At 44.9% G+C, this 24,555-nt stretch overlaps 1 protein-coding gene across 1 annotated transcript in view; it reads right to left on the bottom strand.

The window, feature by feature from the left end:
* The window catches only part of SLC38A6 (solute carrier family 38 member 6), a 360,414-nt gene that overhangs the window by 18,305 nt on the left and 317,554 nt on the right, over nt 1-24,555 (bottom strand). The gene's annotated exons all lie outside the window — the stretch shown is intronic.

Here is a 24,555-nt window from a genome sequence, read left to right on the forward strand (position 1 = left end):
CCCTTCAATACCACAACTCAAACCCCATCAACTCACCAACCAACACAAGCACAGTGTCAACCATTCTCAACAACAACACTATGCATGAGGTGTAGTAGGAGCAACCACTCAAAATAAGTGTGACATTCATCGCAGATTTCTATTTTTCGCTAACTTTCACTGTTGTTTTGTCGTAATAATTTTTTTTTTTTTTTATCGCAGACCTGTTTCAAACTTTCTTCTGTGTTGAATACCTAAAGTTGTATTATCAACATAAGAAAGTATTTAATATTTTCTTTTCTATGTTTATCTTTAATAAGTAATGCATTTAAAAATGCATTATTGTAAAGTAAGCATCTTCTAACTAAACATTTCCTTTAGCTGACATACAATGCTTTATACACTTACATTTGCAAACACAAGAAAGAGATTGTTGTTTTAGTTTTAAATTTTTTTTAGATATATATATTTTAGAATAAAATGTTACTAATAAAACTATGTAAGTGTAATGAAAATCTGTCCTAAGGGAGAGGCCAAAATGAACGAAATTGAGTCTTCAATCAGAGGTAAAATGCTAATTTGAAGGAGTTGGCAAATAATAAAAACACAGACGAATCATCAAGGGTACCAGCCTAAAAAACAAGCATTAGAAATGCAATAGGTCTCGCAGCATTAGAGTTAGTGCTTTTAGAATTGTTTATAGGTTTTTTGTTGTAAATCTTTTGCATTTTATTTTTTTGTAGGCAATGCAAAAGAATTACAAATCAAAAAAGCAATAAGCAAATGTAAAAGCTTTAACTAAAAATCCTGCGAGACCTATTGCACTGTGTGAGGGTGAGGTGTTGAGGGTGAGTGAGGGTGGGGGTGAGTGAGGAGTTGAGTGTGAGTGAGGTGTTGAGGGTGAGTGAGGTGTTGAGGGTGAGTGTGAGTGAGAGTGAGTGAGGGTGAGGGTGAGAGAGTGTTATTGTGAGTTAGGGTGAGGGGTTGAGGGTGGATGAGGGTGAGGGTGAGGGTGAGGTGTTGAGGATGAGTGAGGATGAGTGAGTGAGGGTGATGTGTCGAGGGTGAGTGAGGGTGAGTGAGGGTGAGGGTGAGTGATGGTGAGTAAGTGTGAGGATGAGTGAGGGTGAGAGTTTGAGGGTGAGTGAGGGTGAGTGAGGGTGAGTGTTTGAGTCTTAGTGAGGGTGAGATGTTGAGGGTGGGTGAGGGGGGTGTGTGAGAGTGTGTGGGTGAGTGGTGTGAGTGTTAAGGGTGTTGTGTATGAGGGGTGTTAGTATGAGGGATTTGAGGGTGAGGGGGTGAGGGTGAGTGTGATGGGAGGGTAGGCATAGTGAGTGATGTTGAGGGGGTAAGGGAGTGTAAGGGAGAGTGAGGGTGAGACTGAGCGGGTGTGAGCGGGTGAGTGAGGGAGTGTTTGAGAGTGTGAGTGAGGGAGTGTGTGAGGTGTTGTGTGAGAGCGTGAGTGATGGGGTGTGTGAGGGGTGTGTGAGAGGGTGTGAGAATGTGAGTGTGTGTTAGGGTGAATGAGGGTGAATGAGGGGGTGTGAGGGGGGTGAGGGTGGGGTGTTGAGGGAGTGAGTGTGAGTGTGTGAGGGGTGATGTAGAGGGGATGAGTGTGAGGGGGTGAGTGTTAGGGGGTGTGAGGGGGTGAGGATGAGTGAAGTTGTTTGCGTCAGAGAGTGTGTGAAGTGTTGTGAGTGTGAGAGTGTTGTGATGATTTTTAGGGGAGCGTGTTTGTGTGAGGGTACGTTGTTTGAGGCTGAGGGGGTGTGTGTGTGTGAGGGTCATTGAGGGTGTGTGAGGAGTTGTTTTTTAGAGTGTGTCTGAAGGTGTTTGACGGTGTGTGAGGGTGAGGTTGTGTGAGTGTGAATTTGAGTCATTGGGAGTGAGTGGGGGTGTGAGGGTGATGGGGTGTGAGGGTGAGGGGGTGTGAGTGTGTGAGTGTGTGAGTGTGAGGGTGAGTAAGTGTGTGTGAGGCTGAAGGTGTGTGATGGTGTATGAGGGAGATGTTGTGTTAGCGTTATTGAGCGGGTGTGAAAGAGTGTGATAGTTTTGTTGTGTGAGGGTGATGTTATGAGTGTGTGTCTATGTTAATATTAATTAAGTAATGTGTTGTTTTTAATAAAAGGTGTCACATGTCCCCTTTGTATTACTTCTGTCTAATGTGTATATTAGTATGTAATGTACGTGTGTATGTTTTGTACTAAGTGTGTTATTTTTTGTTAACGTGTATGTGGAGTCCCTTTTTTATTTTTATGTTAAAATGGCCGACGTATTGCGTCACGTCGACGTCTGCTATGTTTAGCGGTCTAGTTTATTTTTGAGTTGTGTGTGTTTTTTGTTTACTTTTTTTTTAGCCAATCGGAGCGCGACGTTTTTGACGTAGCGTTCCGATTTGCATACGTCAACTGTGGAATTCCCCATAGATCGAGAATGTTGGTGCGCGGAAGGCGTGTTCTTGTTCCTGTGGTGTTGCTGCGTCGTTTGACAGGTAAGAATGTAATCCTAAGTTTCTTTTAATGTAATGTACTGTAGTATATATACTATGTTAAAGTTAATTACTTGCGAAATGTATTTATTTAGCTCGTAATATTTGAAAATGTTTGTAATGTAACGTAAAGTTTTGTTTTTTATTGGCGATATGTAAAGCATATGTATTGTTAAACTGTAATGTAATGTATTATTTTGTTTTTTTTGGTAATTCGACGTACAAAAGGTGTTTGTTTAATTTTCACGTGCTAAATGTGTTTTATAATATATTGATGTAAGTTGTGTTTGCATTATCTATTTGATATGTTTTGTTAAACTGTAATGGAATGTATTATTTTGCTTTTTTTGGTAATTCGACGTACAAAAGGTGTTTGTTTAATTTTGAAGTGCTAAATGTGTTTTAATATATTGATGTAAGTTGTGTTTGCATTATCTATTTATGTGATGCTGAAGTAGTCGGATAATTTGTTATTGACGTACTTGAAGTATGAAATGAAAGTTTGTGTATTTGCTGACTGTAGTATTTTTAGCAATGTATGAACGACATGTACAGTGAAGTAATGTGTTATTCGTTTGCTTTTTGTGACTAAATAGTTCTATGTTCGTAATATGTTTCTTCTATTCGAACAAATTCTGTCTGGATAAATGCTATTGTGTTATGCGTATCTCTTTTTGTGTAACTGTAGACTATTGTATTCAATGCGTCCCATTTTCCGGATGAATCGTTCTTGTTTGTTTCCCTCCGAAAAATTTGACTGTTTCCGAATACTTTTTTTTTCGTCATATTTTATTTATATTACATGGAATTCCGTGTGAAGAAGTGCTATTGTTGTATGCGTCCGGTTTTTTGTGTAACTGTTGACTATTGTCTTTAATCCGTCCCATTCTCCGGATGAATAGTGCTTGTTTATTGCCCGGCGAAAAAGTTGCCTGTTTCACTTGTGTCTTTGTACATCCTCGTCCTCGCTTACTGACACATATTTATAATTGTTTCCTTTGTGTATTATTGTTGTAATATCGTACGAATTAGATTTACTTTTCGGCCCGAAGACTGATTAACATCCTTGCATCCTTTTAGGTCAATTATGTTAAGTTTTTTTTGTGTCTAACGTATCTGCTGCAGTACTCGGTCGACCCCCTTGTTTTCCGTTCTGAAATTTCTTTATGTGTAAGAAAATGGGCTAACATTCGTAAAATTGCAGAGTGGGTGAATGCTGCAGAGTGGGTGAATGCTGCAGAGTGGGTGAATGATGCAGATGGGTGAGGAGTTGAGGGTGATTGAGGATGAGGGTTGAATGAGTAGTTGAGGATGAGGTGTTGATGGTGAGTGATGTTGAGGGTGAGTTAGTGTTACGGGATGATGGTGTGATGGTGAGGGTGAATGATGGTGGGCGAGTGTGAGTTTGTGAGACTTTTTGAGAATGTGTGTGGGTGTGTGCGGAAGTGTAATTGTTTGTGAGGCCGTGTGTGTGTGAGGGTGGGGGTGTGTGAGTGTTGGAGCATGTGCAGGTGTTTTTTAGTGGTCATGAAGGTGAGTGTGGGTGAGGGTGGGTGAGTGTGAAAGAGGGTGAGGTGTTGAGGGTGAGTGAGCGTGAGTGAATTTGAGGGTGATAGTGAGTGTAGATGAGTGTGAAGTGTTGAGGGTGAGTGAGGGTGAGGGTAAGGTGTTGTGGGTGAGTGAGGGTGAGGTGTTGAGGGTTATTGAGGGTGAGTTGTTGAGGTTGATTGAAGTTGAGCGTGATTGCGGGTGAGATGTTGAGGGTGAGTGTGTGTGACTGAGGGTGAGGGCTTGATGTTGAGTGAGGGTGAGTGATGGTGAGGGTGAGTGAGGGTGTGGAATTGTGGGTGAGGTGTTGAGGGTGAAGTTAGTGAGGGTGAGGTGTTGAGGGTGAGGGTATGAGGGTGAATGAGGGTGAGGTGTTGAGGGTGAGTGAGGGTGATGTAGTGAGTTCGCACTCTGATGTTTATTTTTAGTCTGACTTGGCTTAGTTTTGTGTTTTTTTGAACCGTATGTGACTTTTTTCGCTGTGATGCATTTTTTTGTGTGTGTGTCTTGTTGTAGTGAAAATTTTTATGTATGCACTATTTATGTTCTCTTTGTGTGTTTTCTTTTTTATATTTTCTTCATTTCAGGGAATGAGCTGCTACGATCGACAGGTAATGACAATTTAATTTTCAAATTATGAAAGAGTGTCTTTGTGACTTTGATACTTGTGTTTATGCATTTGCTTATTGTAAAGCTAATGTAATTATAGTTTTAGGTCTTTGTGCTCGCATTTACTTTCTGCCTGGCTTCTTGCATTAGAGTGTTTTTTTGCATTTTCTCAATGGCTGCTATTTCGGTGTATTTGTTGCCATGGATTGAGTTCCGTTTTGCCGTACGTGTTTTTTGGTCGCACTTGGCTTGTATTTAGTATTTTTCTCTTCCAAGGGATCCCTGAAGTCCATTTCTGCAGCACACAGCAATCGCACATTATTAACATTCGGCACCCCCACAGTACCATTGAGCAACATCACATTATCACTTTTGCCCACTAGAGCCGTATTTAGTACACCCCCAGTGTCATTTAGATATAGTACTGCAGTACTGTACAGCTGCAAAGCATGCTTCTTTTGCTGTAATTGTGTGTGGAAGGTAAAAAAAGTTGTCCTAAAGCGTGCACTTCTGGCTGGTGGTGTGTGTGACTGTTGAAAGCGTGGACTGATGCCTGTTTGTGTGCGTGTATGCATGTTGAAAGGATGCACTGCTGACTGATGTGTGTGTACGCCTGGTGAAAGTGGCCATTGCTATCTATTGGTGTATGTGCCTGTTAAAAGAGCACATTTTTTGATTGTATGACATTTGCCTGCTGAGTAATGCTGTAGTGGTATTGAGTGGTGCTGTGGTGGTAAATGTTTGTGTGTGGTTGTAGTGTGATAGTGTGTTCTTGTTGAATGATACTTTTTTGTTGGTGTAGAGTGATCTTGGTGTGTTGCTGAGTGATGTTAGTGTGGTGCTTAGTAATGCTGTTGTTGTGATGTGTTCTGAAGTTGAGCGTGATTGCGGGTTAGATGTTGAGGGTGAGTGTGTGTGACTGAGGGTGAGGGCTTGATGTTGAGTGAGGGTGAGTGATGGTGAGGGTGAGTGAGGGTGTGGAATTGTGGGTGAGGTGTTGAGGGTGAAGTTAGTGAGGGTGAGCTGTTGAGGGTTCGGGTATGAGGGTAAATGAGGGTGAGGTGTTGAGGGTGAGTGAGGGTGATGTAGTGAGTTCGCACTCTGATGTTTATTTTTTGTCTGACTTGGCTTAGTCTTGTGTTTTTTGGACCCGTATGTGTGTTTTTGCGCCGCAAAGCATTTTTTTGGTTTGTTTATTGTTGTAGGGAAAAGTATTATGTACGCATTGTGTATGTTCTCTTTTGTGTGTTTTCTTTTTTATATTTTCTTCATTTCAGGGAATGAGCTGCTACGATCGACAGGTAATGACAATTTAATTTTCATAATATTAAAGGTTGTCTTTGTGACTTTTATACTTTTGTTTATGCATTTGCTTTTTGTAAAGCTAATGTAACTATAGTTTTAGGTCTCTTTGCTCGCATTTACTTTCTGCCTGGCTTCTTGCATTAGATTTTTCTTTGTATTTTATCAATGGCTGCTATTTTGGTGTATTTGTTGCCATGGATTGAGTTCCGTTTTGCTGTACGTGTTTTTTGGTCGCACTTGGCTTGTATTTAGTATTTTTCTCTTCCAAGGGATCCCTGAAGTCTATTTCTGCAGCACGCAGCAATTGCACATTATTAACATTTGGCGCCCCCACAGTACCATTGAGCAACATCACATTATCACTCTTGCCCACTAGAGCCGTATTTAGTACACCCCCAGTGTCATTTAGATATAGTACTGCAGTACTGTACAGCAGCAAAGCATGCTTCTTTTGCTGTAATTGTGTGTGGAACGTAAAAAAAGTTGTCCTAAAGCGTGCACTTCTGGCTGGTGGTGTGTGTGACTGTTGAAAGCGTGGACTGATGCCTTTTTGTGTGCGTGTATGCATGGTGAAAGGATGCACTGCTGACTGATGTGTGTGTACGCCTGGTGAAAGTGCCCATTGCTATGTATTGGTGTATGTGCCTGTTAAAAGAGCACATGTTTTGATTGTATGACATTTGCCTGCTGAGTAATGCTGTAGTGGTAATGAGTGGTGCTTTGGTGTTAAATGTTTGTGTGTGGTTGTAGTGTGATAGTGTGTTTTTGTTGAATGATACTGTTTTGTTGGTCTAGAGTGATGTTGGTGTGTTGCTGAGTGATGTTAGGGTGGTGCTTAGTAATGCTGTTGTTGTGATGTGTTGTTCTGTGCTAGTGATGAGTGGTGCTGTGTTGGTGTTTAATAATTACCAGCACAGCATATCTCAGCACCACAACAGTTGCACTTCTCCCAACAATGGCATCACTGATGTCCACGAATGCAACACGCAGCAATTCCACTTTATCATTCTGCACCCCCACAGTACCATTGAGCAACAATACAGCATCACTCTGCACCACCACAGCCCCATTTAGCTCCCGAACAGTGTCATTCATACATACTACAGCAGTACTGATGACTGTTGTGTATATACGCCTGGTGATAGAGTCCATTGATGTGTGTGTGTGTGTGCTTCTTAAAAGAATCCATTTTTTTATTGTATGAAGTTTGTCTGCTGAGTAATGCTGTAGTGGTGATGAGTGGTGCTGTTGTGGTAAGTGTTTTTGTGTGTAGTTGTAGTGTGATAGTGTGTTGTTGTTGAATGATGCTGTTGTGGTGGGGCAGAGTGATGTTGGTGTGTTGCTGAGTGATGTTAGTGTGGTGCTTAGTAATGCTGTTGTTGTGATGTGTTTTTCTGTGCTAGTGATGAGTGGTGCTGTGTTGGTGTTTAATAATTACCAGTACAGCATAACTCATCACCCCAACAGTTGCACTTCTCCCAACAACGCCATCACTGATGTCCACGAATGCAACACGCAGCAATACCACTTTATCTTTCTGCACCCCCACAGTACCATTGAGCAACAACTCAGCATCACCCTGCACTACCACATCCGTCTTTCACACAACAACAGTCTCATTTATACCTACTACAGCAGTACTGATGACTGTTATGTGTGTATGCCTGGTGAAAGTTCCCATTGATAGCTGTTGTTGTGTGTGACTGTTAAAAGCGTTCAAGTTTTTATTGTATGACCTTTGTCTGCTGAGTCATGCTGTGGTGGTGATGAGTGGTGCTGTGGTGGTAAGTGTTTGTGTGGTTGTAGTGTGATAGTGTGTTGATGGCGAGTGTGGGTGAGGTGTTGAGGGTGAGGGGATGATGGTGTGAGGGTGACGGTGTGAGGGTGAGGGTGAGTGATTGTTGGCGAGGGTGAGGCTCTGAGGCTTATTGAGAATGTGAGTGGGTGTGCGAGGATGTGTGAGACTGTGTGAGTGTGTGAGTGTGGATGTGTGTGAGGGTGGGGGTGTGTGAGCGTGTGTGCATGTGAGTGTGTGGTAGAGGTTATAAAGTTGATTGAGGGTGTGTGAGGGTGTGAGGGTGAGTGAGGATGTGTGATGTTGAGGGTGTGAAGGTGTGTGAAGGTGGGGGTGGGTGAGGGTGCCTGAGTGTGATTGAGGGTGAAGCGTTGAGGGTGAGTGAGGGTGAGGTGTTGAGGCTCAGTAAGGGTGAGGGTGGGTGAGCGTTAGTGAGTGAGGGTGATTGAGTTGATGAGGGTGAGGTGTTGATGTTGAGTGAGGGTGATGTGTTGTGGGTGAGTCAGGGTGAGTAGTTGAGGGTGAGTGAGGGTGAGGGTGAGTGAGGGTGAGGTGATGAGGGTGAGGGCCTGAGGGTGAGTGAGGGAGGCTGATTGTGGGTGAGGTTTTGAGGCTGTGGGTGAGTAAGGGTGAGGTGTTGAGGGTGAGGGGCTGAGGGTGAATGAGGGTGAGGTGTTGAGGGTGAATGAGTGTGAGGGTGAGTGAAGTTGAGGGTGATGTTTTGTGGGTGAGTGCGGGTGAGTGATGGTGAATGACATTGAGGGTGATTGAGGGTGAGTGGATGATGGTGTGAGGGTAACGGGGTGAGGGTGAGTGATTGTGTGTTAGGGTGAGGGTGTGAGTCTTATTGAGAATGTGTGTGGGTGTGTGAGGATGTGTGAGAGTGTGTGAGTGTGGGTGTGTGTAAGGGTGGGGGGTGTGTGAGGTTGGGGCATGTGAGGGTGTGGTTGAAGTCATGATGTTGAGTGAGGGAATGTGAGGGTGAGTGAGGATTTGTAGTGAGTGAGGGTGATTGAGTTGATGAGGGTGAGGTGTTGAGGTTGAGTGAGGGTGATGTGTTGTGGGTGAGTCAGGGTGAGTAGTTGAGGCTGAGTGAGGGTGAGGGTGAGTGAGGGTGAGGTGATGAGGGTGAGGGCTTGAGGGTGAGTGAGGGAGGCTGATTGTGGGTGAGGTTTTGAGGCTGCGGGTGAGTAAGGGTGAGGTGTTGATGGTGAGGGGCTGAGGGTGAATGAGGGTGAGGTGTTGAGGGTGAATGAGTGTGAGTGTGAGTGAAGTTGAGGGTGATGTTTTGTGGGTGAGTGCGGGTGAGTGATGGCGAATGACGTTGAGGGTGAGTGGATGATGGTGTGAGGGTAACGGTGTGAGGGTGAGGGTGAGTGATTGTGGGTGAAGGTGAGGGTGTGAGTCTTATTGCGAATGTGTGTGGGTGTCTGAGGATGTGTGATAGTGTGTGAGTGTGGGTGTGTGTAAGGGTGGGGGGTGTGTGAGGGTGGGGGCATGTGAGGGTGTTGTTGAAGTCATGATGTTGAGTGAGGGTGTGTGAGGGTGAGTGAGGATTTGTTATGTTGAGGGTGTGAATGTGTGTGAGGGTGGGGGTGGGTGAGGGTGCGTGAGTCTGATTGAGGGTGAAGCGTAGAGGGTCAGTGAGTGTGAGGTGTTGAGGCTGAGTGAGGGTGAGACTTGTTGAGCGTTAGTGAGTGAGGGTGATTGAGTTGTTGAGGGTGATGTGTTGAAGTTGAGTGAGGGTGATGTGTTGTGAGTGAGGGTGATTGTGTCAGTGAGGGTGAGTTGTTGAGGGTGAGGGGCTGAGTGTGAGTGAGGGATAGTTATTGTGTTGAGGTTTTGAGGGTGAGGGTGAGTGAGGTTGAGTTGTTGAGGGTGAGGGGCTGAGTGTGAGTGAGGGATAGTGATTGTTTTGAGGTGTTGAGGGTGAGGGTGAGTAAGGGTGAGGTGTTGAGGGTGAGGGGCTGAGGGTGAATGAGGGTGAGGTGTTGAGGGTCAGTGAGTGTGAGGTCTTGAGGGTGAGTGAGGATGAGTGAGAGTGAGTGATTGCGGTGTTGAGGGTGAGGTGTTGAGGGTGAATGAGGGTGAAGGTGAGTGAAGGTGAGGGTGAGGTGTTGAGTGTGAGTGTGAGTGCAGGTGAGTGAGAGTTTGTTGAGGGTGAGTGAGGGTGAGGGTGAGTGAGCATGAGGTGTTGAGGAAGAGGGGCTGAGGGCGAGTGAGTTGGTGAGGGTGAGTGAGGGTGAGGTATTGCGGGTGAGTGAGGGTGAGGTATTGAGGGTGAGTGAGGGTGTTTTTTGAGGGTGAGTGAGGGTGAGTCGTTAAGGGTGAGTGAGGGTGAGGTGCTGAGGGTGAGTGAGCTTGAGTGAATGGGAGTGAGGGTGACTGAGGGTGTGATTGGCATATGTGAGTCTCGACCATGTGTTAATGTTGATTATAATGTTAAAAAATTTTTTTTCGTATGTGTATACGTTTGTAAAAGTATTTAGTGTATGTACTTAAAATGTGTTTTATTTCTGTTGTAGTAAAGGGTATTACGCAATGTATTCCCTTTACGTTTGTTACGTAAGGGATGTTAGCGTTCTATTTTTTAGTTGATGGTGATGTAATGTTGAGCGCTACGTAATTTTTAGCCAATCGCAGCTCTACGTTGTGTGACGTAGCGTTGCATTTGACGTGCGTTAACGGGGCGTTTTCTACATTGGTGTGAATGTTCGTGCGGTAAAGGTGTGTTATTCCTCCGTGGTTGTTGCTGCGTCGTCTGACTGGTAAGATGTACATTTATTAACATTGAGTACATGAATTTGAATGTATTAATACTTGTGTGTATATACGTATTATTCATAATGTTTTATTAGGATGTATGAGTGTTTTATTTGTATTGCGCCTTGTGTATTATCGATTTTCGAGTTACAATATTCTTTAGTACTGTTCTAAAAGATATATGTTTGATAAATGTTTTTTTTTCGAAATGTTACATAAAGCAATGTTTATTTTTGTATGTGTTATGTCTTTGACATTGCGTCCGTTGTTATTTCGCGCTCACTTTCCTTGTGTTTTGAATTTTTCTTGATCTTTATGCGAATGTTGGCTCGTGTTTAAGTTGATTGTTCGGGATGCATTGAGTAATCTTTGCTAGTGTCTTCCTGGAATGTAGTTTCCGGAGTTTCGTTTCGCCTGAGGTGGCACTGTGATGTTTATTTTTCCTCTGACTTACCTTTTTCTTGTGTCATTTGTACCCGTATGTGACTTGTTTCGCCGCTATTCATTTATTTTGTTTGTTGCTTGTTGTAGTTAAAAGTATTATGTATGCACTGTGTATGTTTTCTTTTTTGTGTGTTTCTTTTATAATTTCTACATTTCAGGGAATGAGCTGCTACGATCGACAGGTAATGACAATTTTATTTCCTTATTATGAAAGAGTGCCTTTGTGAGTTCTTATACATTTGTTTATGCATTTCCTTTTCTTGATGTTACTGTAATTATTGTTTTCGGTCTTGCTTTGCTAGCACGTATTTCCTGTCTGGCTCCTCTCATTAGAGTGTGTTTAGTATTTTATCAATGGCTGCTATTTAGTTTTATTCTTTGACATGGATTGAGTTTCGTTTTGCCGTACGTGTTTTTCGGTCGCACTTGCCTTGTGTGTAGTAATTTCCTCTTGCACGGCCTCCCTTATGTCCATTTCGCCAGCAATAGCACATTATTAACATTCGGCACCCCCACACTACAATTGAGCAACATGAGATCATCACTCTTTGCCAGTAGAGCTGTATTTAGAACTCCCCCAGTCTCATTTAGACATAGAACTGCAGTACTGTACAGCACCAAAGCATGCTTGTATAGCTGTGATTGTGTGTGCAACGTACAAAAAGTTGTTCTAAAGCGTGCACTTCGGGCTGTTGGTGTGTGTGACTGTTGAAAGCGTGGATTGATGGCTGTTTGTGTGGGTGTATGCATGGTGAAAGGATGCACTGATGACTGTTGTGTGTGTACGGCTTGTGAAAGTGTCCATTGCTAGCTATTAGTGTGTGTGCCTGTTAAAAGCGCACATGTTTGGATTGTATGTAGTTTGTCTGCTGAGTAATGCTGTAGTGGTAATGAGTGGTGCTGTGGTTGTAAGTGTTTGTGTGTAGTTGTAGTGTGATAGTGTGTTGATGGTGAGTGAGGGTGAGGTGTTGAGGGTGAGAGGATGATGGTGTGAGGGTGACGGTGTGAGGGTGAGGGTGAGTGATTGTTGGCGAGCGTGAGGCTATGAGGCTTATTGAGAATGTGAGTGGGTGTGCGAGGATGTGTGAGAGTGTGTGAGTGTGGATGTGTGTGAGGGTGGGGGTGTGTGAGCGTGTGGGCATGTGAGTGTGTGGTGCTTAGTAATGCTGTAGTTGTGATGTGTTGTTCTGTGCTAGTGATGAGTGGTGCTGTGTTGCTGTTTAATAATTACCACCACAGCATAACTCAGCACCACAACAGTTGCACTTCTCCCAACAATGGCATCACTGATGTCCACGAATGCAACATGTAGCAATACCACTTTATCTTTCTGCAGCCCCACAGTACCATTGAGCAACAACACTGCATCACTCTGCACTTCCACATCCGTATTTTGCACACCAACAGTCTCATTTAGACATAGTACTGCAGTACTGATGACTGTTGTGTGTGTATGCCTGGTGAAAGTGGCCATTGATAGCTGTTGTTGTGTGTGTGACTGTTAAAAGGGTACATGTTTTTATTGTATGACCTTTGTTTGCTGCAGTGGTGATGAGTGGTGTTGTGGTGGTAATTGTTTTTTTGTGTGGTTGTAGTGTGATAGTGTGTTGAGGGTGAGTGAGGGTAAGGTGTTGAGGGTGAGTGAGGGTGAGGCGTTGAGGGTGAGTGAGATTGAGGGTGAGTCAGTGTGAGGTGTTGAGGGTGGGTGAGGCTATGAGGGTGAGTGAGGCGTTGAGGGTGAGTGAGGGTGAGGTGTTGAGGGTGATTGAGGATGAGTGAGAGTGAGGGCAAGTAAGGGGTTGATGGGGAGGTGTTGAGCGTGATTGAAGTGGTGTTGTGGTGGTAAGTGTTTGTGTGTGGTTGTAGTGTGATAGTGTGTTGAGGGTGAGTGAGTATGAGGGTGAGTGAGGGTGAGAGTGAGTGAGAATGAGGGGGAGGTGTTGATGGTGAGTGAGGATGAGTGAGGGTGAGGAGTTGAGGGTGAGTGAGGGTGAGAGGCTGAGGGTGAGTGAGGTGTTGAGGGTGAGGTGTTGAGTGTGATTGAGGATGAGTGATAGTGAGGGTGAGTGATGTGTTGAGGTTGACTGAGGGTGAGGCATTGAGGGTGAGTGAGGGTGAGGTGTTGAGGCTGAGGGTGAGGAGCTGAGGGTGAGTGTGGGTGAGGCGTTGAGGGTGAGGCATTGAGGGTGAGAGAGAGTGAGGTGGTGAGGGTGTGAGGGTGAGTGTGGGTGAGGCGTTGAGGGTGAGTGAGGGTGAGGTGTTGAGGGTGATTGAGGATGAGTGAGAGTGAGTGTGAGTGAGGAGTTAAGGGTGAGGTGTTTAGGGTGAGTGAAGTGTTGCTGTGGTGGTAAGTGTTTGTTTGTAGTTGTAGTGTGATAGTGTGTTGACGGTGAGTGAGGGTGAATGAGGGTGATGTTTTGAGGGTGAGTGAGGGTGAGTGAGGGTGAGTGAGTATGAGAGTGAGGTGTTGAGTGTGAGGTGTAGAGGGTGATTGATGATGATTGAGATTGAGGGTGAGTGAGGAGTTAAGGGTGAGGTGTTGAGGGTGAGTGAAGTGTTGCTGTGGTGGTAAGTATTTGTTTGTTGTTGTAGTGTGATAGTGTGTTGACGGTGAGTGAGGGTGAATGAGGGTGAGTGAGTATGAGGGTGAGGTGTTGATGGTGAGTTGTTGAGGGTGAGTGAGGATGAGTGTGGGTGAGGTGTTGAGGGTGAGGAGTTGAGGGTGAGTGAGGGTGAGGGACTGAGGGTGAGTGAGGTATTGAGGGTGAGGTGTTGAGAGTATTGAGGATGAGTAAGAGTGAGGGTGAGTGAGGTGTTCATTGTTAGTGAGGGTGAGATATTGAGGGTGAGTGAGGGTAAGGGTGATTGAGGGATTAAGAGTTAGTGAGGGTGAGGGGTTGAGGGTTAGTGATGGTGGGGTGTTGAGGGTGAGTAAGGGTGAGGGGGAGTGAGGGGGAGAAGGAGGGGTTGAGGGTGAGTGAGGTGTTTAGGGTGAAGTGTTGAGGGTGTGGGTGAGGGGTTGAGGGTGAGGGAGGGTGAGTGAGGATGAGTAGTTGAGGGTGAATGGTTGAGGGTGAGTGGTTGAGGGTGAGGGGTTGAGGGTGAGGTGTTGAGGGTGAGGGATGGTGAGATGTAGATGTTGAGTGAAGGTGAGGTGTTGGGTGAGGCGTTGAGGGTGAGTGACTATAGGACTTTTGTTAAAAATCCATCACGTTTCCAGACGCCATTTTCTCCATTACTGTAATTGGACTTGAACTGTCAGCTCCAAGTTACCCTTAAAAATGGCATGAGGGATTGAAGGTGAGTGAGGGTGAGGGTGAGGCTGATGTGTTGAGTGTGAGTGAGAGTGAGAGTGAGGGTGAGTGAGGGGTTGAGTGTTAGTGAAGGTGAAGTATTGAGGGTGAGTGAGGGTAAGGGTGATTGAGGGTTTGAGAGTTAGTGAGGGTGAGGGGTTGAGGGTGAGTGAGGTAGGTGTTGAGGGTGAGTAAGGGTGACGGGGAGGGAGGGGGAGGGGTTGAGGGTGAGTGAGATGTTTAGGGTGAAGTGTTGAGGGTGTGGGTGAGGGGTTGAGGGTGAGGGAGGGTGAGTGAGGATGAGTAGTTGAGGGTGAATGGTTGAGGGTGAGTGGTTGAGGGTGAGGGGTTGAGGGTGAGGTGTTGAGGGTGAGGGATGGTGAGACGTGATGTTGAGTGAAGGTGAGGTGTTTGGTGAGGCGTTGAGGGTGAGTGACTATAGGACTTTTGTTAAAAAACGATCACGTTTCCAGACGCCATTTTCTCCATTACTGTAATTGGACTTGAACTGTCAGCTCCAAGTTACCCTTAAAAATGGCATGAGGGATTGAAGGTGAGTGAGGGTGAGGGTGAGGCTGATGTGTTGAGTGTGAGTGAGGGTGAGAGTGAGGGTGAGTGAGGGGTTGAGTGTTAGTGAAGGTGAAGTATTGAGGGTGAGTGAGGGTAAGGGTGATTGAGGGTTTGAGAGTTAGTGAGGGTGAGGGGTTGAGGGTGATTGAGGGTGAGGGTAGGTGAGAGGTTGAAGGTGAGGGTGATTGAGGGTGAGCATGCCTCCATTAATGTGTGTGTGGCAACGTTAAAATACATTGGGCGAATTAGAAAGATGGTAGATAATTTTGTTTGCCAATAGATAAATGTAGCGATAGGTGTGGCGAAATGTTCTGAGCTGATTTATTTGCCATCAAAGTTGTGTTGTTATTTTTAGTATAAAAATCGTGAGCATTGCTGAGGATGCGGACCTTGAATGTGTCTGTGGGTAATTTTAAATGCTGGGATTGTTGTCGTTGTGTGTACGGCATGGTATGTAAAGTATAGGAGTTTTCTTCTAAAAACATAACGTTTCCAGACGACATTTTCTCCCTTACTGTAATTCGTCTTGAACTGTCTGCACCAAATTACCCTTAAATATAGCATGAGGGGTTGAGGGTGAGTGAGGGTGAGGGTGAGTGAGGTTGAGGCTGCTGCGAATGCGTCCCGTAATGTGTGTGTATAAGAAATATGGTGGTTATCCAAAAGAAGGCAACATCGGAAATTTTTCACTGAAGGCAACATCGAAAATCTGTAGTCTGTACAAGCGTCGAAGTAGAATAGGCCGATGTTACATACTACGTTGTACCGCAAAATTGTGAAATACTAGGCCTGGTTATGTAAACTAAATAAGTTTTGTTAAAACAAATAACGTTTCTAATGTTCGTATTTACGTTCAGTGGGATTGTTTAAGTTTAGCGAAAAAACTTCACGTTTCTACTGTTATTTTTTATTTTTTTTTGGGGTGGGGGGTTTTGTTGTTGTTCTCGAGCTAACACCCGGCTCGCAGTCCTTCCCTTGCCCCAAGGAAAAGTCACACTAGCTGATGTGCGCGAATTGGAAGTGTGAATGTTTGAATGTGTATGCAAATGGAGTTTCGACATTGGCGCGCCAGTAGACTTCCCTGGCCAACTCGCTTAAGCGCACATAAGAGTTAGCTCGGAACTGACAAAGTAAACTTTTTTTATTTTTGGTTTGTTTTATTTAACGTTAGTGTCATTGAAGTTCAACTGTTTGCTCGAAGTTACCCTTAAAAATGGAATATCTAAAGCTTGTAAAGTATACAAAGTTTCACTTTTAAACATAGAACTCTTGTAATATACAGGCTGAAAGATGTGGCGAAGTTGTGGCGTTTATGTTTAGTATGCAAATACTGAACATTGCTGTGGAGCCGTCCATGAATGGGTGTGTGGCAACGTTAAAATCCAGTGGGCGAATGAGAAAGATGGTCGATGATTTTGTTTGGCGAAAAAGAAATGTAAAGACAGGTGTGGTGTTGAACGGGTCAGAGGGCGGATGCAATATTTGCCATAAAAGTTGTGTTCTTCGTTTTAGTATGAAAATCGTGAACATTGCTGCGTAAGTGGCCCTTAAATGTGTCTGTGGGTATTTTTAAATGCTAGGATAATTTTGGCTGTGTGTGTACGTGTTGTAAATACAGAATTTCGCTGCGGGTGCGTCCCTTAATGTAAGTCTTGTAATATACAGGCTCAAAGTTGTGGCGTTTATGTTTAGTATGAAAAGACAGAACATTGCTGCAGATGCCTCCATTAATGTGTGAGTGTCACCATAGAAATACAGTGGGAGACTGAGAAAGATGGTCGATGATTTTGTTTGGCAATACATAAATGTAGAGACAGGTGTGGCAAAATGTTATGAGCTGATGTATGATGCTGAATGGGTCAGAGGCTGGATACAATATTTGCCATCAAAGTTGTGTTGTTAATTTTAATATGAAATTCGTGAGCATTGCTGAGGATGCGGCCCTTGAATGTGTCTGTGGGTAATTTTAAATGCTAGGAATGATGTTGGTGTGTGTGTACGGCATGGTATGTAAACTATAGGAGTTTTGTTAAGAAAATATAACGTTTCCAGACACCATTTTCTCCTTTAATGTAAATCGACTTGAACTGTCTACTCAAAGTTACCCTTAAAAATGGCATGAGGGGTTGAGGGTGAGGATGAGTGAGGGTGAGGCTGAGGTCTTGAGTGTGAGTGAAAGTAAGAGTGAGAGTGAGTGAGGGGTTGAGTGTTAGTGAGGGTGAGGTATTGAGGGTGAGTGAGGGGAAGGGTGATTGAGGGATTGAGAGTTAGTGAGGGTGAGGGGTTGAGGGTTAGTGATGGTGAGGTGTTGAGGGTGAGTGAGGGTGAGGGGGAGGGGGAGGGGTTGAGAATACGTGAGGTGTGTAGGGTGAAGTGTTGAGGGTGTGGGTGAGGGGTTGAGGGTGAGGGAGGGTGAGTGAGGGTGAATGGTTGAGGGTGAGGGGTTGAGGGTGAGGAATTGAGGCTGATGTTTTGAGGGTGAGTGAGGGTGAGATGTTGATGGTGAGTGAAGGTGAGATGTTGGGTGAGGCGTTGAGGGTGAGTGACTATAGGATTTTTGTTAAAAAAACATCACGTTTACAGATGCCATTTTCTACCTTACTGTCATTCGACTTGAACTGTCAGCGCCAAGTTACCCTTAAAAATAGCATGAGGGGTTGAGGGTGAGGGCGAGTGAGGGCGAGGCTGAGGTGTTGAGTGAGGGTGAGGGGTTGAGGGTGGGTGAGGGTAGGTGAGGGTTGAGGGTGAGGGTGAGGGTAGGTGAGGGTTGAGGGTGAGGGTGATTGAGGGTGAGCATGACTCCATTAATGTGTGTGTGGCAACGTTAAAATACAGTGGGCGATTTAGAAAGATGTGAGATAATTTTGTTTGGCAATACATAAATGTTGAGACAGGTGTGGAGAAATGTTATGAACTGATGTATTTGCCACCTTTTTTTTTATTGTAGTTGTACAATAAAAATCGTGATCATTGCTCAAGATGAGGGCCTTGAATGTGTCTGTAGGAGGGTGAGGGTGAGGCTGAGGTGTTGAGTGTGAGTGAGGGTGAGAGTGAGGGGTTGAGTGTTAGTGAGGGTGAGGTATTGAGGGTGAGTGAGGGTAAGGGTGATAGAGGTGTTGAGAGTTACTGAGGGTGAGGGGTTGAGGGTTAGTGATGGTGATGGTGAGGTATTGAAGATGAGTGAGGGTAAGGATGAGTGAGGGTGAGGGGGAGGGGTTGAGGGTGAGTGGTTGAGGGTGAGTGGTTGAGGGTGAGTGTTTGAGGGTGAGTGGTTGAGGGTGAGTGGTTGAGGGTGAGTGGTTGAGGGTGAGTGGTTGAGGGTGAGTGGTTGAGGGTGAGTGGTTGAGGGTGAGTGGCTGAGGGTGAGTGGGTGAGGGTGAGTGGGTGAGGGTGAGTGGGTGAGGGTGAGTGGTTGAGGGTGAGTGGTTGAGGGTGAGTGGTTGAGGGTGAGTGGTTGAGGGTGAGTGGTTGAGGGTGAGTGGTTGAGGGTGAGTTGTTGAGGGTGAGTGGTTGAGGGTGAGTTGTTGAGGGTGAGTGGTTGAGGGTGAGTGGTTGAGGGTGAGTGGTTAAGGGTGAGTGGTTGAGGGTGAGTGGTTGAGGGTGAGTTGTTGAGGGTGAGGTGTTGAGGGTGAGGTGTTGAGAGTGAGGTGTTGAGGGTGAGATGTTGAGAGTGAGATGTTGATGGTGAGTGAGAGTGATGTGTTGGGTGAGTGGTTGAGGGTGAGTGGTTGAGGGTGAGTGGTTGAGGGTGAGTGGTTGAGGGTGAGTGGTTGAGGGTGAGTGGTTGAGGGTGAGTGGTTGAGGGTGAGTGGTTGAGGGTGAGGTGTTGAGGGTGAGGTGTTGAGGGTGAGGTGTTGAGAGTGAGATGTTGATAGTGAGTGAGAGTGATGTGTTGGGTGAGTGGTTGAGGGTGAGTGAAGGTGAGAGTAGGTGAGGTGTTGAGGGTGAGGGTCATTGAGTGTGAGCATGCCTCCATTAATGTGTGTGTGGGAACGTTAAAATAGAGTGGGGGATTTAGAAGATGGTACATAATTTTTTTTGGCAATAAATAAATCTAGAGACAGGTGTGGCGAAATGTTTTGAGCTGATGTATTTGCCATCAAAGTTGTGTTGTTTTTTTTATAGCATGCCTACATTAATGTGTGTGTGGGAACGTTAAAATACAGTGGTAGATGGTATGTATAGTATAGGAGTTTGGATGTAAAAAAAACATAACGTTTCCAGACGCCATTTTCTTCCTTACTGTAATTCGTCTTGAAATGTGTGCTGCAAGTTACCCTTAACAAAATAGCAATAGAGGTTGGCTGCAAGTTACCCTTAAGAAAATAGAAAGAGAGGTTGAGGGTGAGTAGGTGTGGCGAAATGTTAAAATACAGTGGTAGATGGTATGTAAAGTATAGGAGTTTTGATGTAAAAAAACATAACGTTTCCAGACGCCATTTTCTGCCTTACTGTAATTCGTCTTGAAATGTGTGCTGCAAGTTACCCTTAACAAAATAGCAAGAGAGGTTGGCTGCAAGTTACCCTTAACTAAATAGAAAAAAAGAGGTTGAGGGTGAGTGAGAGTGAGGCTGCTGCGGATGGCTCCCTTAATGTGTGTGTATAAGAAATATGGTGATTATCCAAAAGAAGGCAAAATCGGAAATGTTTCACTGAGGCAACATAGAAAATCTTTAGTCTGTAAAAGCGTACACGTAGAATAAGACGATTTTACATACCACGCTGTAGAGGAAAGTTGTAAAATAATAATCATGGTTATGTAAAGTAAATAAGTATTGTTAAAATAACTACACGTTTCTAGTGTTAATATTTGCGTACAGTGACATTGTTTAAGTTTTGCGAAAAAGTATCACGTTTCTAGTGTAAGTATTTCCTAGTTTGGATGTAAAAAAAACATAACGTTTCCAGACGCCATTTTCTTCCTTACTGTAATTCGTCTTGAAATGTGTGCTGCAAGTTACCCTTAACAAAATAGGAATAGAGGTTGGCTGCAAGTTACCCTTAAGAAAATAGAAAGAGAGGTTGAGGGTGAGTAGGTGTGGCGAAATGTTAAAATACAGTGGTAGATGGTATGTAAAGTATAGGAGTTTTGATGTAAAAAAACATAACGTTTCCAGACGCCATTTTCTGCCTTACTGTAATTCGTCTTGAAATGTGTGCTGCAAGTTACCCTTAACAAAATAGCAAGAGAGGTTGGCTGCAAGTTACCCTTAACTAAATAGAAAAAAAGAGGTTGAGGGTGAGTGAGAGTGAGGCTGCTGCGGATGGCTCCCTTAATGTGTGTGTATAAGAAATATGGTGATTATCCAAAAGAAGGCAAAATCGGAAATGTTTCACTGAGGCAACATAGAAAATCTTTAGTCTGTAAAAGCGTACACGTAGAATAAGACGATTTTACATACCACGCTGTAGAGGAAAGTTGTAAAATAATAATCATGGTTATGTAAAGTAAATAAGTATTGTTAAAATAACTACACGTTTCTAGTGTTAATATTTGCGTACAGTGACATTGTTTAAGTTTTGCGAAAAAGTATCACGTTTCTAGTGTAAGTATTTCCTTTCAGTCGGTTTTTTTGGGGGGGGGGGGGGCGTTTGTTGTTGTTATCGAGCTAACACCCGGCTCGCATCCTGCTGTTCTAAATTAGCACATCCCCAAAGGAACTTCACAAGTGATTACAATCTTGGCGACGGCGCTTAAAGTAGTCTAGCATCCTGTAGTTTTCGTGACGAAAGCCTTGGAGTCTGTGGCCTGACTTTGTGTTCATGTAAATGGGACTAAAGAATGGTCCCAGCAGGTCCGGCGTATTGTTGGGGGTTATGGCGGGTTGCAAGGACTGTTTAGTCACGTGGATGAGCTAGAGGCTCTGTGATGTCACGCTGTGTCGGAGGACGGAAATAGTAGGCCCGTTGAATTGAACCGACTCTGTGTGTTTCATTTCGTTTATAAACATGTCTAAATATCTCTTTTTTTTTTTAGGTGCAATGCTAGAGATACAAGCGGTATTTTTGCCGTAGCACGCTCTAGAGGGAAGGAATGGGAATAGTAGGCCTGCAGATTAGGGAATGTACAAGCCGATGTAACTTTTAATGCGTATGTCATTATTTCGTGGTGTAGACGATTTCAGTTGTAGGCCTGCAGATTAGGGAATGTACAAGCCGATGTAACTTTTAATGCGTATGTCATTATTTCGTGGTGTAGACGATTTCAGTTTAAAGTCTTTTTGTATTCGGAGAGCATGGATGGGTGCAGGGACAGAGAGGGGAGGTCCTGGCGTCTGGAGAGGGGGAGTTGATTTGCGAGCCTGGCTGTGTACGGGAACAGAGGGGGGAGGTTCGGGCGTTTGTGGGTTGTAAGCTTAACTTTTTTAGGTGCAATGCTACGATGTAGCTTGTAATGCGTCTGTCATGATTTCTTTTTGTCGACCATTTCAGTTTAAAGTCTTTTTTTGTGTTCGGAGAGCCTGGATGGGTGCAGGAACACAGAGGGGAGGTCCTGGCGTCTGGAGAGGGGGAGTTGAAATGCGAGCATGGCTGTGTACGGGAACAGAGGGGGGAGGTTCGGGCGTTAGTGGGTTGTGGAAGAGATGTGGAAGGCTGTACAAATGTTTGGTAACAAATAAGTATGTTTCATTGTCCCGTAAAATAGATTTGGCGAAGTTAGAGTTGAAGAGGAAAATCTTTTCTGAAAGGAAATAGGTTGTGGTAATGGTAAGACTTTCGTGTGCCAAACAGTTTCACGGTGGTAGACAAAATGGGGAGGGGGCGGATCCGGAGGTGCGTCGTGAGGGGGAGTGGAGAAGGAAGGGGGAGTAGAGTAGGGGAGGCACGGCCTAACAGCCGTGCAATCAAAAAGTGAGGAGGCGGAGCTGGGGGAGGCTGTCAGAGAGAGAGAAGGCAATGCAGGCGGATGGGGGCTTGTGCACGCGCTTTGAAGCTGTTTGCGCATGCGCATTGAGCTTAAATGTCTCGTGCACTGCAAGGAATCGCCACGATTCCTTGCAAGTTGGATAAAGAGTGGATAAGCCCCCATAGTCTCGCAAGCTCGATGCGCATGCGCATCGACAGGCGAGACCTAAAAAGGGGGTAAAAAGTCCATACTATCAAAAAACTGTTAAATCAAATGCCAACTGTCCCAAATTCAAATAAAGTAAGTCACCCAAGCCAGAGGTGTTTGATGTTTCCTGTTTCTGGCTTGGGGTGGAAAGTTTCTGCTCATCATTGCTTTCTTCTTTTACCACAACCACATTGAAGACCTCCTTTAATGCAGACGCCAAATGGATTGCTGTGGCAGGACCAGACAACCCACGGGAAGTAGGACACACATGGGTAGCAATTGAACAGGGATCATAGATTAACTTGGAGACAAGACAACAGGAGGTGTGGTGCGGTGGTGAGGCACCAGTGACATTAGACTTGCTACCAAGGAGGTCTTGAGGCGACAACCTGGTCAGAGCTGCTGAGTGACTGTCTCTCAGTGTATCTGGAAATCTGCAACTAAGTCCCGCATATCCTGAGATTGCGCTCCCTGAAGCTCCCAGATTTGGCTCAGGGCCTCTCTGAGAGCTGTCAAGGACACAATCAGGTGAAGGAAGTAGGACGTACAAAAGGGGTGCTGGCGAGTAGAAGTGTCCCTTGACTCAGATGTTCATCGAGGGCACTAGGAAGAGGAGATGATGCCTGGACAGGGGGTGTAGCTTGAGGCTCCTGATGGAATGAGGGTCTCTGGAGTTACATAGGGGATGGGTGCAGGACCAGATGGTCTGGGAGCCTGCTCTTGGGACACCACAGGTTGGTCTTGCTCAAGGCCAGGAGGAGACCCAATATCTTTCTTTTCTTGGCTTGTGTTGTGTCATATGGATACTTCGTTACATATATTGCGTTAAGTTAGCATGAGTGCATTACATGTTTAAACAACCTTTTTTCCTTCGGCTTCAGTTTTGCACACGACACATACTTGTTGTTGTCGCCTTCACCCTAGAAGCGGTGAGGTGGTTTATTTGAGAATAATATGTTATTTCTATGCTATCAGCTTTGCCTGGTACACTTGGTACAACTGTCTGCACACTGAGAGCTGCACACTCTAAAATTAACCTAACACAAGGTTGCTGGGAGGCTTGATCCTCGCACCACATTAGACATAACACAAATAATGTTGATGCCAACATTTTGGGCTCTACGCGGGTTTAAGATAGAGTTACACGGAATGAACGTAGACACTTGGTGCTGCGCATGAAGAGAGCTGGTAGCTGTTGATGTGATCTGCTCCTACTGACATTGAGAGGTATGGGGCCGCCATGCTAAAGCCCGAATGAGACCTTCTTAGATATAAAATAATATGCTAGATAGGGTGCGCGAAATATAGGTGATATAGATTTCTATAGATTTGCATTATAACATGCTAGCACCTTTTGCTTACTATGGATTAGTGACTATGCTGCTGACTCTGATTTTTATAATCTGCATTTTGGTATTATACAAGATACTGCGTTTGAGAACTTTGCATTGAATAATAAATATTTCAAACTTGCACTTGTGTTCTTTGACTCCCAGTTTTGGTTTGAAATGATTATATAACGAAAGAGTGTTCATGTGTTCCACGACTCCTGAGGTATTCTAAAGATCATGTTCTGGTTTGTCTAAGACATGGATCATTCCATAATGATCCCTGAGACACTGTAGCTAGCTAGGTAAGGAGATTTCTGACACTGAGATGAGTTTTTGGATCATCCTAACTCACTGAGGTTCTAGATCTCTATGCACAGTTCTGTGGGAGAACGGAAACCCTGCTACATGGCGCCCAACGGATTGGTTGGACGTATTTCATGACACTCGAGTAGTATATCATTCAAACCTTAACACCTTCATTCCCGTTTCCGGTAAACGGTGGTGTCGGAAAAACCTACCTATTTTTGAAATAGGTTTTTTCAAGCTTGAATTCTTCTGAAAACGGTTTCTTTGAATTACTACCCAGTTGTGCTATAAACTGTTCTTTGTCTCTTTTCACTTCCTGTGCTAACATGGCCGTGGACATAGCGCAGCATAGCCGCGTCGCGGTTCGCGACCACTTGCGGGGTTATAATGTACCTGCGGAAGGCTTGGCTGTGGTTCTAGTGGTGAGTGCGGAACATGCGTACCCGTACGAATTGTTTTATTCCTGGGTAACATTTCCGGGTGTGGACGCTAATTCGGGTGTCTTCCATTCATACACTGCCACGGATGTACCGGCGGCTTATGCTCCGTACAGGGCACTGGAAGTACCTATCGACGCTTGGCAGCACGGAGTTTGGTTTGGTGGCGCCCTACCCCATTCTTTAACGGCTCCGAGGTTAGGTCCTTTGTCCATTCCGGGCACAAATTGGCCCGCTTTGGGTGGATTTACTCCTCATCCTAATCGCGCCACTTGTAACGTGGGTGACCTGCGGCGTCTTCATGAGGTCGCGGTTGGAGTGATTAGAGCGCTTGTTCATTACATTGGTCGTAATATTCATGGCGCAGCCCCCGCAGGTGCGCAGCTTCGGGCAGAACAGGCTGGTTTGAAAATCAGTCCTGTCTTGGTGAATTCCGTTATGGGCAGAAAGCCAGAGAATAAGGATGATTTTCCTTACTGGCTTGCCGAGAAATTCGACCAGCTGGAGGCTGTGTTTCCTAATACGACTCCGGGTGAAAAACACCGGATTCTTACGCTTAGTTTACCGAAAGATTTAGCCCCTGAACTTGCTGACTGTGAAACATGGGGTAAGACTTTTGCAGCGGTTTACTCG

The sequence above is a fragment of the Lissotriton vulgaris genome, chromosome 9 (assembly GCF_964263255.1).
Source record: "Lissotriton vulgaris chromosome 9, aLisVul1.2, whole genome shotgun sequence".
Taxonomy (NCBI): Eukaryota; Metazoa; Chordata; class Amphibia; order Caudata; family Salamandridae; genus Lissotriton; species Lissotriton vulgaris.